General features: G+C 40.6%; 1 protein-coding gene across 2 annotated transcripts in view; it reads right to left on the bottom strand.

Moving 5' to 3' along the window:
- TPK1 (thiamin pyrophosphokinase 1) overlaps window positions 1–15,475 on the bottom strand; it is an 805,392-nt gene that overhangs the window by 12,202 nt on the left and 777,715 nt on the right. The gene's annotated exons all lie outside the window — the stretch shown is intronic.

Here is a 15,475-nt window from a genome sequence, read left to right as displayed (position 1 = left end):
ATATGGAACAGTCTCCTAATATATTTTACCCTTGTTTCTTATTTTGCCCCATGCTAGACTGTATTTCAAGAAATGCATTGGCTGCACACAGGGTTAAATAACGCTACTATTTTCTTCATGCACTACAAAGGGATAAAATATTGTCCTCACTGACATTAATATATACACATATATACACACAGGTGCATCTCCAAAAATTTGAATATCATCAAAAAGTTAATTTATTTCAGTAATTCAATTCAAAAAGTGAAACCCTCATATTCTATAGATTCATGTGTAATATATCAGAGTGGTATATTTCAAGCATTTCTTTTTTTTTTGATTTGATGATTATGGCTTACAGCTAGTGAAAACCCAAAATTCAGCATCTCAGAAAATTTTAACATTACATAAGACCAATAAAAAAAAAAGGATTTTTAATACGCGCATCAGGGGAATGTCTCACTGCCTGTGATTAGCGCTGTGCTGCGCTGACTTCCTTGCGGGCTCTGCACATAGAGTGTGCAAACATGCCAGAACTCATCCTTACTGCTAGGGTGTTATGGAAGCCAATGTTGCTTAAATAGCAGCTTTTAGCTTGTCTGCATCGTTGGGTCTGGTGTCTCCCATCTTCCTCTTGACAATACCCCACAGATTCTCTATGGAGTTTAGGCCAGGCGAGTTTTCTGTCCCAGTGAAACCATGATCATTAAACCAGGTATTGGTACTTTTGGTAGGGTGGCCAGGTGCCAAATCCTGCTGGAAAATGAAATCGGCATCTCCATAATGCTTATCAGCAGAGGGAAGCATGAAGTGCTCTTGAATTACCTGGTAGAGGGCTGAGCTGACTTTGGACTTGATAACACACAGTGGACCAACACCAGCAGATGACATGGCTCCCAAAACCATCACTGACTGTGGAAACCTCACACCGAACCTCATGCAACTTGAATTCTGTCCCTCTCCACTTTTCCTCCAGACTCTGGGACTTCGATTTCCAAATGAAATGTAAAATTTACTTTCATCCAAAAAGAGGATTTTGCACCACTGAGCAACAGTCCATGCCTTTTTTTTCTCCTTAGCCCAGGTAAGATGCTTCTGACGTCTCTGGTTCAGGAGTGGCTTGATACAAGGAATGCAAGAGTCGTAGCCAATGTCCTGGATACATCTGTGTGTGGTGGCTCTTAAAGCACTGACACCAGCCACAGTCCTCTCCTTGTGAATCCCCTCCCCCCAAATTCTTGAATGGCCTTTGCTTCACAATCCTCTTAAGGCTGCAGTTATCCCTGTTGCTTGTGCACCTTTTTCTACCACACCTTTTCCTTCCACTCAACTTTCCATCAATGTGCTTGGATACAGCACTGTGAACAGCCAGCTTCTTTAGCAATGACCTTTTGTGACTTACCCTCCTTGTGGAGGCTGCCAATGACTGTTTCCTGGACAACTGTCAAGTCCCCAGGATTGTGTAACATACTGAACCAGACTGAGAAACCATTTAAAGGCTCAGGAAACATTTATAGGTGTTTTGAGTTATTTGTACCTGTATACATCCTAGGTCATTAGTCAACTTACATACAGCAGTTGTCTTTGCTATAAGGCAAACCTGAAACAGATAGATACTGCAGTGCCCATTCTCCAGTACAACACAGTCATACAGAGGTTTTTGGAAGATTTCACCCTGAAGCTGTGCCATAACAGCTGCACTGTAAGGTTCTCCAGACACTGCTGTTGTAGGTAGCTGGGGGGGGGGGGGGGGCTATAGTGAGTGTGCTAGTTCAGAGGAGGGAGGCAGTAAAGAATAAGTTCACTACAAATATATACTTGCCCTTCAAAAACCCACTGCTTTTAGTGGACACCTATAGACTTTTTATAGAGTATAGATCAGTGATGGCGAACCTTGGCACCCCAGATGTTTTGGAACTACATTTCCCATGATGCACCACTACACTGCAGAGTGCCTGAGCATCGTGGGAAATGTAGTTCCAAAACATCTGGGGTGCCAAGGTTCGCCATCACTGGTATAGATCAACTTAATGTTAATAATTCTCGTCAACCTATTTTAATCTATTAAAAACAGTTTTTGTGTATCAGTTGTAATTACCTCTGTATATAGAAGCAGCATTTCTGACTTTTTTTGATTGAAAACAATAGACTTACTGCATTAATGACTACAGGCATACCCCACTTTTAAGTACACAATGGGGTTTATTTACTAAAGCTGGAACGTGCAAAATCAGGCTCACTTCTGCATAGAAACCAATGAGCTTCTAACCCCAGCTTGTTCAATTAAGCTTTTGTAATAAAACCTGGAAGCTCATTGGTTTCTATGCAGAAGTGAGCCTGATTTTGCACTTTCCAGCTTTAGTAAATAAACCCCATTGTGTACTTAAAAGTGGGGTATGCCTGTAGTAGGTTAGAGCCAGGCTATCTAGGCTGGAAGTTAGGGAACACCAATATTTTATTTTTGGAAAGAAAATGGCATATTTCTATTCAAAATAATAATGTGATTTGACAATGCCAACATGTGGATTTAAAGGTTAGGTTCACTTTAATGTGTTTTGAGCTGCATCGTTTCTAACAATTGTTAGTTTGTCCAACTGACGACTAAGCTGTGTGATAAGACATGATTAAATCCTGCGTTGGATCGGTTTATTTGTATTTTTTTGCTTCTTTTAGCACAACTGAAAGCTGAAATAATGGAATAAGTGAAAAGGAGACTAGAGCTCCACCTACTGACTAAAAAGAACAACACCATATTTGTATGCAATATTCTTTAACTACCGGACATGGAGAAAAAAAAAAATATTTGAATGCCTGGCTGAAAAAATAAACGAAACCACTATGCATTCCCATTAAGCATAGTTCATTTTAAAATGTATACTTATAGAAATTTTCTCTGTGCACAATTGAAAAACATAATGAACCATAGTATTGGTATAATTTTAAGCACCTTATTTTGTGTACATTCTGTGCTATGTTTGAATAACATTTACCTATCCTTTTATCAATTAACTCTATAGCACTGAAAAGCACTAAGTGCAAAAAGTAGTAAATACGCTCTATGATGCTTCACCCCTGGCTTTGAACATACGCAGTACACGGAAACATATTTTTATGGTGATCCTCGGGCCTCATTAGGCCGTACAAAGTGGATTAATGTTTTAAATATGCGGATTCAGCACAGAAGACTCTTTACTGTTTAGATAAATCCATCTTGTGGCCTAATTTATTATCTTAAGGTCTGCACAGTCAGCAGTAGCAGTCCATGAAGATGTTTTATCAAATATTATCCAGGTGCAAGCTGTGTGCTACAAAACTGCAGGGCAAAGCTCCATTAAACATTATGCTGGCTGAAATGGTAATACTAAGAATATACGTAAGGACAATGAACTGTGGGAACTGGATACTGGAAACCTGTACCAATTCCCTGTGGCTTATATTCCAGATGGTATGCTGGAGTTTTAAATACATTTATTAGTTTTCAGGCAATTTAAATCCAACGTGTGACTCCACTTTTTTATGACAAATTTGATACTATAAGCCTAAGGGGTAGTAGTAAATTCAGTATTTGCTGCATATCTTTAGCCAAAATTCCTGTAAAACTTTTAAGAAGCTTCCGTTTTGTTTAATAGGAAATGTTCAAATTTGTCTGCTAGTTGTTTGTCTACAGCGGAATACCACTGTTATGCTGCGTATACACAACCGGACTTTTCGATGAACTAGGTCCGATGGTCTTCCCGACTGACTTTCCGAACGAACGGACACACACAACCGGACTAAGTCAGTTTGAAAGTCTGTTTGTTTTGAATGTGATGACGTAAACGGGACTAAACAAGGAAGTTCAATAGCCAGTAGCCAATAGCTGCCCTTGCGTTCCCTCGGATTAGCACACAAACAGTTTGCACGATAGAAAGCCGAGTCCGTCAGACAGATTTGATACATATTTTATTTCTAGGTCCGTCTGACTTTTGGGAAAAAAAAGTCTGCTGGAGCCCACACACGATCAAATTGTCCGACAGATTACGGTCCACCGGACCTAGTCTCCCAGAAAGTCCGATCGTGTGTCCGTGGCATTACCCACACTGGACTACTCACATGAATCAATATTTTAGTTTCGGTTTTTGAAAAAGAATGCGATTAGTGGAAAACACTTGCCCTCCGGAATATTCACCCCCTTTATGACCAGGTAATTTTTTGCTTTTTGGCACTGTCTTACTTTCTTCCCCACAAATAAAGCTTTTTTTTGGTGGTATTTGATCACCATTGTATTTTTCTATTTTTTGTGCTATAAACAAAAAAATCAATACCAAACATTTTGAAAAAAAAAAAAAAAAATATTTTTTACTTTCTACTATAAAACAAATAAAACCAATACAAAAAAAAAATCGAATTTCTTCATAAATGTAGGCCAATATGTATTCTGCTACATATTTGGTAAAAAAAAAAAAAGTCTCAGTAAGCGTATATTGATTGGTTATGCGCATGTTATAGCGTCTGCAAACTATGGTATTTTGGATTTTTTATTTATTTATTTTTATACTAGTAATGGTAGCGATCAGCGACGTATAGCGGGACTGTGATAGTATGGCGGGAAGTTTGATACTAACTGACACTTTGTATTAACCAGTGACACTAATACAGTGATCAGTGTTAAAAACATGCTCTGTCACTGTACTAATGACACTGGCTGGGAAGGGGTTAATATCTAGGGTGATCAAAGGGTTAAATGTGTGCCTAACATTGCTTGGTGTGAGGTGCTTTTACTGAGGGATGTGCTGGTTTTTATTCTCTGCTTTGCAGGGAAGCAAGAACCAGCACATCCCAGCTGACAGGACAGAACTCTGTATTGTTTACATACTGTACACAGAGCTCTGTCCTGCCTTCCTCCTCGCCGATCAGCAGGTCATCAATTGGGCAGCACCCACTGATTGGCTTGTGCTGTGACTAATCACAACAAAGCCAGTGCGCCCCCAACCCAGAAGTGTTGGATCACATACAAGGTACATGATCCGGCACAGGAGAGCCGCTCTGCCGCCGTACTCATACGGGAAGCGGTCAGCAAGTGGGTAAAGCCTATCTTCAGAGAAAGGAACTATCCTCCTTTGCAGTGGGGTTGCCCCAGCACTGTAAGGGTTAAGAGCTTGAAAGGTCTAGGGAACAGGAAAAGCAGTCTTATGCCGCGTACACGTGACCGGTTTTCCCGTCGGAATAAACTCTGAAGGTTTTTCCAATGGAGCTCTGCTGAAATTGTCATGCGTACACACCAAAGTCCGATCGTTAAGAACGCGGTGATGTACAGCATTTACGACAGGACTAGAAAAAGGAAGTTCAATAGCCAGTAGCCAATAGCTTCCGTACTCGTTTCAGAGCATGCTTCGTTTTTGGTCCATCGGAACAGCATACAGACGAGAGGTTTTCCTGATAGGAATTGGTTCTGTCGGAAATATTTAAAACATGTTCTATTTCTAGGTCTGTTAGAATTTTCGTAAAAAAAAAGTCCAATGAGGCATACACATGATCGGAATATATGATGAAAAGCTTCCGTCTGACTTTTTCTGTCGGACATTCTGCTCGTGTGTGCGCGGCATTACTCGATCCTCCACTCCCCCAGCAGACATCGCTCCCCTATGTTCCAGCAGTGAACTGTTCCTCAGTATCCTTACATCCAATGAGTCCTGCATCTGCTCGGCTGATGTTAGAGGGTATCCAACCGCTGGAGCATAGAGAAAAAGAGACTGCAGGGATAAGTCGTGCAATATGGAGATGCTGGCTGGAGTGGAGCATTAGGCCCCATACAAACTATAAGATTTTCTGCAAATTTTTGTCTTAAGATTTACCAAAACCATGTAGTGCGAGGGCCTGCCTGATTGCATACAAATTGAAACGCCTAAGGTTTTAGGTATGTAAACTATTTTTTCCAGTCCCCTAGACGTAAACAAGCATTTAACCCTTGCAGGGGCATTCCCACTGGATGGGAAGATTTTTTTACCTTCCCCAGAGTTCTGCTTTAAGTCCACATTCACACCAATGCAAATGTGACACGTCACACCCTGATTTCAGCAATGAAACCTTTCAAATCATTGCGACTCGAGATGCAGCGACTTTGAATAAGGTTGCTGCACTACTTTTCTGCAATTTCAGTGCGATCTGCATTGATTTTGGAGATATAAATCGCACTCATCTGCTCCTTTGAAATTATGCTGAAGTAGCGTGATTTTAAAGCCACTCTGGTGTGAACCGGGGCTGGGTCAAACATGTAATAGAAGACAAAATAACAAAAACACATTTTACCTCTTTTTTGAAAGTATTTGTATCACTACATGTCGTGTCTTCTGCACAGGAAGGAACATCTCAGTGCAGGCAGAGTTTTAACCATTCCCTATTCCATCCAAAAACGAAAAATAAAGTTTGGCTATAGATATACTTTAATTATCAAACCACAACTAATCATCAAACATCAAGAAAAACTTTACAAAAAATTGGTCTATAAATATAGCACGAATGTCCCTGGTAATAAAGAAGTTAAAGAAATATGGTTGTGTTTATTTCACAGTGATGAGAACAGGAAATTTTATGATGTGATCATTCACAGTAGAAGACCATGCATTAGCATATTTAATGGCAGCTAAACAAAGTCATTTATCAAACTATTCTGACTTATGTTGTTTCGAGGTTACTGTACACTTATGATCAAGTCACGAAGGATGATTTAATATCAATGTTGTGGTTGCTGCCTGCTTGATACACACAGTTGTTAAAAATGCACAATCCCTTTACAAGAGTAGTACCTGATCACTTATTCCACACTATTCACTATGTTTCTTTACAGGATACCAATATCCCACTGTTGTATCATGATTCTGGACAGATTTCAGTAATATATATTTTTTTAAATATGACATCCAACTATCCTTTCTTAGGACAATCATTGAGTTTACAAATTCTGTTTCTTAGCCCAGGTTCACACTGCTGTAACATGAAAGTCACGCAACTTCCCATCCAACTGTGCCCTGCAACTTCAGTCTGACTTTATGTGACTTTTTACACTCTATGGCAATGAAGACGTATCAAAGTTGGACTAAAGTAGTGCAGGAACTTTTTCTAAAGTCGGAGCAACTTATGTTGGATCAGTTAAGACGGCTCTCATAGGGAAACATTTAATTTGACATGTCATGTGACTTGTGCGTCGGATCCCATGCCACACCAGTGTAAACCGGGCCTAAGGCTGGGTTCGCGCTAGTGCAAATTGGATGCAGGTTTCTCTGCATTCAATTCGCACAGCAGGAGATTGTGACCAGCTCTCTATGGAGCCAGCTCACATATCTCCGCAGGGGCTCCGGTGCGATTTGCACAGGAGCCCTGTGCGTCTTTTGGTCCATGTCAGGCCCAAATTCAGCCCAAAATTTGGGCTGAAATGGTAAACTACGCACCTGACTCCTGCTGTGAGCCGCTGCGTGCTCATATGTGGACCCAGCCTAAATGTGCTTCTAATCCGACATTTAAAAAAAGAATCCAGCATGCTAGAAGACGTTTGCATAAACTACTCAAAAACATTTAGTTGTTAAATTATAAACTACCCAATTACTTCCAGCTATGCTCAAAAAGCTAAATGCCACGCACAAATTGCATAGTGCATAGCCAGCACAACATTGCTCATTAAAGTGGTTGTAAACCCTTACAAACCACTTTGACCTACAGGTAAACCCAGATTAAGGCTTACCTGTAGGTCCAAGAAATATCTCCTAAACCTATACAGTTTAGGAGATATTTACTAAAAGACTAACGCCGTTAGCAGCATGCCACTGCTAACGGCGATATGCCATTAGTGGCGGCTCCCATGTGCATGCGCGGGAGTGACGTCATCACTGCTCCGGCACTGTGAGTGGCTGGAGCAGCGACACCTGGAAGAAGATGGATGCTCCGGACTACAGGAGACAGAGGTGACATCGCTGGTTCCTGTGTCAGGTAAGTGACAAAGTAGCCCATTATGCTTTACCTTTGCAGGGAGACAAAGAAGAAGAAAAGTGGTTCTAAAGGCTGGAGGTATTTTATCTTCATGCATTCTATGTATAAGGGTAACAAACCTTCTGTGAGCAGGTCCCCCCCCCAGCACTTACCTGGGCCTGATCTCTATCCAGTGATGTGCACAACAGCAACTGCTCTCCCGTCTCTCTCTCTCTCCTCATTGGCTCAGACACAGCAGCGGGAGCCATAGACTTCCACTGCTGTTAATCACAGCCAGTGAGGGGGGAGCAGTGGGTGGGGCCAAGCCCCACTCTGTGTGTCCATGGACACTTATGAGTGCCCATGGCTTACTATGGGGGCAATCAAAACAAAACAAATAAATGTTGCTCAGTGTCCTCATATGTGTACTTCACAATGTGTAAATTAATACACTGTTATAATTTATATAGTTTTTCTATATGTGGTTTGGGTGTGAATAGTGTATTAATGTACACATTGTGAAATACACATATAAGGACACTGAGAAGGTTTGGACTGTATATGATTTATTTATATCACAGAAAGTTATATTACACAAGCAATTTTAAAGGGATAGGCGCAGCAACAATTATTTGTTTATTTTGGTGATTCTCACTGTGGGAACACAATTTGGTGGTTTGCAGCCACCCATGAGAATCATATTGTTTACACAAGTTACTAGGTAGTGCGGAATGACACATATTTTTAGTTATGGGGGCACTCAGCAGGGGGAAGGAGCCCAGAGCGCCAGTGGGGGACCAAAGAATAGGAGGGTCATGGTTCCTCTGAGCATAACCACTGCCCGAAGCAAGTAAGTATACCATTTTTTTTATTTCCTTTAGTATCACTTTTAGCACTATGTAAGCATGCAGAAATTCCCCTGGTCCAGAAAAAACAAAACAAAACCTAGAACATAACTGAAATGGTTATTAAAACTGAAGTAAAAGTAGAGATCCTACCCATTGCAGTTAATCAGCTTTTATGTAGCATTTTTTGACATGCATTATAACAATTAAATAAGGAATGATTGGTTGCTTTCGACAATTTTCTTTGAGCCTCAGTATCAGAAAAAGCGCTCTATGGGGGAGATTTACTAAAACCAGTGCACACAAAATCTGGTGCAGCTCTGCATGGTAGCCTATTAGCTTCAAATCTCCCTACATAAGTTTTACATGTATATCTGCTCTCTGCAGCTTTATATACTGTTTAGAAAGTACACGTCCTGTTAGAATTTTCTCTTCCTGATTCACCCCTTGGGTGTGGATTCTTGCTATACACTGTGAGACAGCTGATTGGAGGAAAGGCATACACACCACTCTACATAGGCAGAGACTTCAAGAGCTGTCCAATGAATAGACCAGCTCTCTGCTAATCTATTTATAGTACCCACCTGGACACAAATTTCAGGCTGGTTTTATCTCCCGTGTCAGAGAACTTGTCAGAAGTTATCATGCTGATAACAGAAGAACTGGGAAGGTGTAAGCCACAGGACTAAGGGCTTTGAAGAAAGCTAAGAAAACACAACAGATATATGTGCTCAGCTCAAATTTCATGAATGTAGTTTACATCAACTTTAAGCTTTGACAATAAAACCTGGAAGCTGATTGGTTTCTACGCGGAGCTGCAGCAGATTTTGTTTGCACCAGTTTTAGTATATCTCCCTCTGTGTACTGCATGTTAGGGAGAGGAGTAGGCAATTAGCTTCATGCTTGCTTTGGAGCTGCTTTTATGCTGGCCCAGGGACATTCTTCAACAATCCAATAAAGATTTGTGTATCTCTTACTATAATCTTTCCATATCTAGGTAATGAATGATGTTCAACAAGCATTTCTGATTAAATATCTGTAGAACTGGCCAGAGGCCTCTCTCAACATGCATAATGAAACATTACCGTCATTTAAGATTATAAAGTTATTCGCCTGCCTTGGGAATGACAAAATACACATATCTGTCAACATATGTTGCTTAGGGGCCTTTGGAGAACTGGTATGCTTTGGATTCACAGACCAGAAGTGACAACTCTTGATACTACATTATGGCCATTTTAAAGCTGAAGTAAACCCTGATGGGTTTTACTTTCTCTTTATTTCCCTGCAAAGGTAAAGCATAATGGGCTACTATGCATCGCATAGTAGCCCATTATGTGTCACTTACCTGAAACCAAAGCCTGCAATGTCACCGCTGTCCCCACTAGCAGCGAGCGTCCATCTTCACCCCTCTTCCTTCTGGGGCCACAAACTCCGGCTCTGTGACTGACCGGAGTCGTGTGACATCACACCCACGCATGTGCACAGGAGCTGACAGTCACGGCATGACCCTTTTAGAAACGGCACACGCTGTACTTTCTAAAGTGTGCATGCGCCATAGACATCGGCGCATGCCTTTTTTGTAAATATATCCTAAACCGTAGAGGTTTAGGAGATATTTCCATCACCTACAGGTAAGCCTTAATATAGGCTTATCTGTAGGTAAAAGTGGTTGTACAGGGTCTACAAGGGTAATAGGTGTTGTCAAAAAAGGACTGCATGGGGGACATGTACCGATGCTAAAAACATTTTTTGAAAAACTGTACAGCAGGAACGGGGTCCTCCTTTTAATGTTACTTTTAGGGCAACATTGAAAAACACCAATCCATTAAATTGCATGCTTCGGAGGTGCCAATACGCATGCAATGTGAGCGTCACTGTATTCTGCCATCACATTTTCTATGTGTAGTTGATTTTTTACCTTTTACATTATTGCTTGGTTTAATTATAGCAACAGCACAACTTTCTAACTCATTACAGCTCGGCAAAACATGGGTTTATGGTAATATTTGCTGCAACACCTGATTTTTTTTTTTCCAGAGGTAAAAAGAGCTGTGGTGGAAACAGCGAAAACAGATCTAAAAGCTATAGGAAAGTTTTCTCTGAAAGAAAAATAAAGCTAAAGCCCTACTCAGGAGAAAATGGCCAGTGGCACGACAGTTTCACAAAGTTTTATTAGGATTTTTTTAAAGTAAGTAACAAAACCAAAAATATAAACAAATCCTTAGGGAGGAGACCTCGGTAAATCAAGAGTGTTATGCCCCATACACACGGTCTGACATTCCGACAACAAAATCAATCGGATTTTTTCTGACGGATGTTGGCTTAAACTTGTCTTGCATATAAACAGGTGCACAAAGCTGTCGGAAAATCCAATCATTCTGAACGCGGTGATGTAGAACACATATGACGGGATTATAAATGGACCAGTAGACAATAGCTTTCGTCTGGTAATTTATTCTGAGCATGCGTCGCACTTTGTCCGTCGGAATTTAAATGATCGAATTTTGTTGTTGGAAAATTTTAGATACTGCTCTCAATCTTTGTGTGTCGGAAATTCCGAAAGGAAAAAGTCAGATGGAGCCCACACACAATCGGATTTTCCGACAACACAATCCAATCGCACATTTTCCATCAGAAAGCCCGACCGTGTGTACAGGGCATTACAAATAAGATGGGGTAGCCAACCCCTTGAGCAAAAAGTATCATTCAGTGCATATAATAGGTAAGAGGGGATACAACTCAACAACCAAAGTAATATGTAAGTTCAGAGAAATCTGTATAGCCCGTATAGGACGTATAATGGGTTAGTCCATGCTGAACGGAGTACTGAACGGAGAACCATGTTCCTACTACTGGAGTTTCATAAAAGGAGTTGGCGGGTACGGATATAATCCAATATCTATCGTTACAGGGCCAAAAGCCCATAAAGATGATTTGGAGAATAAAAGAATAAATAAAGGAAAGCGGGAGGGAGAGATGGATTAGTTAGGGGTGGATTAAACTAAGCAGCCTCCAACTCTCTCAGGTATGGTTAATATTTTGTATACGCAGATCATCTTAGGGTGTATTTTGCTAAGGGTTTGCCATGTGTCAGGTGAAGCCTGCGCATTCTTATTAATGCAGCCAGCATGCCCAGGTGTGGGTGAATTTGGAAGGGATAACATGAGCTATAGTTATGAGCTCTTCCATTTCTGCAATTTTCTGAATGTGTTTAAACCAATCAGTCATTTTAACGTCACATCGGTTTTAAAATATATCTTGCTGTGAGCTTTTTTTAATGCATTTTTGTAATGTAAATTTCAAGATTTAGATTTTTTTAAATTATATTTTTTAATGGTTTCCTTGTAAGGCTGCCCCTGGCCCTGATCACACAATTAACACTGACTATTTTTAATCCTCATGCTGCTAGCATGAGTAAATCGATAGAAAAGAATATCGTATTTATGTGTTTTAAACTTTCTTTTTACATTTCCTCAGTTACTTTCTATTTTTTTTACCTAGGCAAATGATGTCATACATCTCAGAAGTCTTCAGCGGAAGAAGAGGGGTTTTCTCAGCTAAGCACATTCTCCTGCATGCATGCTTGAGCTGAGGGCAGATGAATTGCAGAAAGTAAATGCTACATGAATCATTTGCCCTTACTCAAGATGGCAACAGCCAGAAATGCTATTGGGTTGTTTTTTTAACCACTTCAATGCAGGGCAGTTTTACTCCCGTCCTGCCCAGTTTTCTGCTTTCAGTGCTATAACATTTTGAATGACAATTGCGCAGGCCATGCCACACTGTACCTAAATTATTTTTTTCCCCACAAATAGAGCATTCTTTTGGTGGTATTTGATGACCTCTGAGGTTTTTATTTTTTGCACTATATACAAAAAAAGAGCGACAATTTTGAAAAAAAAAACACACGCTTTTTACTTTCTGCTATAATAAATATCCCAATTTTTTTTACTCAGTTCAGACTGATATGTATTCTTCTACATATTTTTGGTAAAAAAAATAAAAATATATCGCAATAAGCGTATATTGATTGGTTTGCGCAAAAGTTATAGCGCCTACAAAATAGGGGATAGATTTATGGCATTTTTATTATTTTTTTTTACTAGTAATGGGGGTGATCTGCAATTTTTATCGTGATTTTGGCATACAGATTGGACACTTTTGACACTATTTTGGGACCATTGACATTTATAGAGCGATCAGTGCTATAAATATGCCTAAAAATGTGCCTAAAAATGTCACTGATAGGGAAGTGAGTTAAAGAGTTAACACTAGGGGGCAAACAAAGGGTTAAATGTGTTACCAAGGGAGTGATTCTAACTGTGGGGGGATGGGACTAGAGGAGGAGACCGATCGGTGTTCCTATATACTAGAAACACACAATCTATCTCCTTTCCCCTAACAGGATGTGGATCTGTGTGTTTATACACACAGATCCACGTTCCTGCTCTGTCACCAGCAATCGCGAGTGCCCGAGGGACATCCCAGCCGCTGGGCACGTGTGTCGGCTCCCGAGTGACTCAGCGCACTCCCTATACCGATGGGAAGCCAAGGACGTCATATGATGCCCGCCCAGGATGGGGGATCCCACCTGCTGACGTCATATGACTATGGGTGGGTATGGAAGTGATTAAAGTGATTTCTCAACAAAATAAATCATGGAGACATGCATGGATGGGGGAGTTTAAAAGTGTTTTAGGTTTGTGGTGCTCAGATGCATTGAAGATTTGCTTTAAGACAAACACAGAGGATGCAGCTATGTACAGTTGACCAGCAGCATCATATTTTTGATGATGGAGAACTGTCAGAAATGTACAAGGAATACAGGCAGATATTTTACTAAAAAAGTTAAGAGACTGCAGATAACACAGAAGTGTAAAATTGTCCCACAGTACGATCATTTTAAATGGCAAAGCTAGGCTTAAATTTACAATTGGCCAGCAGCAGGGTGTTTTAATGACAGAGTATTATAGTAGCTATAAACCCAGCCACAAAGAAAATCTTAAATAACCTTTAATAGATCAGGTAGATAGGGTAGAAATCAGCTCCAAATAAACACAACAAATATAGGTACCAACATCCCTAAAATTAGTAGAACAAAAAGATAGAGAGAATGGGAATGCAGCGGTACATCATATGGAAAGCAACACAATTTATATTATAAAAATACAAAATTTATTTAGAAAGACATTTCTAAAAAAGTAAGGAATACAGTTACAGTCATAGGTATACACATATTGCCTATTACTGACAAAGGAGTGCACTGTAGTCACATACAAAATATTCCACGTGAAAATATTTATATGTGACTACAGTGCACTCATTTGTCAGTAATAGGCAATATGCATATGACTATGACTGTAACTGTATTCCTTACTTTTTTAGAAATGTCTTTCTAAATAAATTTTGTATTTTTATAATATAAATTGTGTTGCTTTCCATATGATATACCTCTAAAGTGCCATTCTCTCTATCTTTTTGTTCAGCCTGTAATACTGATATAAAGATCCTTGTTTGGGCACTGTGTTTTGGGGTGACAACACTGCCCTTGTCTCCCACAATCTCCTGCCTTTAAATCACCCTGTCACATGCTCTTCTAAGAAAAGCTACAAGCTTCTGTGCTTATCCACATTGCATATTTAACTGTTGACCTGTTAAAAAAAAAATTGCAACCAGCAATTTATACCACATAAAAAACAAAAAAAACAAAAAAAAACACATGAAGTCTGTTATGACTGTAGTGCATAGAGACAGGCTGAAAAAAAGTTGAAAGTCATCAACAGCTTTAAGATGTAAAACCTGTCCCTCCCTCCACTCCCAAATTCCCCCAAATACACAGCATTTTGCTACATACAGGACTTTTAGTAAGGGTTTACATCTACTTTAAGAGACCAGTGCCTACAACCCCCTAGACAAATCTGTCCCATGAGCGGGCTGGCTTATTCAAATATCCCCTTATTAGCCCTTCTTAGCCATCTAACCAAAGTTCAAAAGCCAGAAAGGGCATCATTAGTATTTTGACAGCAGAAAGACTATGCATTAGTTAGCCATGTCTGCAAACTGCCAACAAGCTGGATTTGCCTTAGACCCCTGTAAGGGCTCTTTCACATGACCGATCCGTTCAGGTTCACCTGTCAGTTTTTTAGGCGGACCTGAATGGATGCTCCATAGAGGTCTATGGAACGTTGGATGCCAGCGGTGACATGTCCTCTGACATCCGACCCGCTCTGATCCGAAAAAGTGTGACGGAGGAAAAACCTACTTTTCCATCCCTCTGCTGATCAGATCAGGTGATGACGGACTCTGCGGTCCGTCATCATCCGATCTCCCATAGGGGAGAGCGGCGCTCTGACAGGTCTGTCCCTGCGAAGTGTGCAGAGACGGACCTGTCATCTGCCTTCTCAGCGGGGATCGATGGAGCGATCCCCGCTGAGCAACCGGATGTCCACGGGGTTGATCAGCATGGATCCGTCCCGTGTGAAAGAGCCCTTAGTCCTAAACCCAAATCTTCTCTCTAGTTACAAACCGAAGACATTTATATGTATGACTAATTCTATATAAATAGACACAAAGGCTAACCAAAAAAGTCCAGTGTAATTAACCCCTTCCCACCCGGCCAATGCACATATACAGCTGGGTGGGAGCCGTCTACTTCTGATAGGACGTTCAGGAACATCCTTCAGAGGGAGCGGGATCGCCCGCGC

Source organism: Lithobates pipiens, unplaced genomic scaffold (genome assembly GCF_037356315.1).
Source record: "Lithobates pipiens isolate NorthernLeopardFrog02 unplaced genomic scaffold, aLitPip1_a1.2 Scaffold_19, whole genome shotgun sequence".
In the NCBI taxonomy this organism is placed as follows: Eukaryota; Metazoa; Chordata; class Amphibia; order Anura; family Ranidae; genus Lithobates; species Lithobates pipiens.
This window is presented reverse-complemented; position numbering and strand designations above follow the sequence as displayed.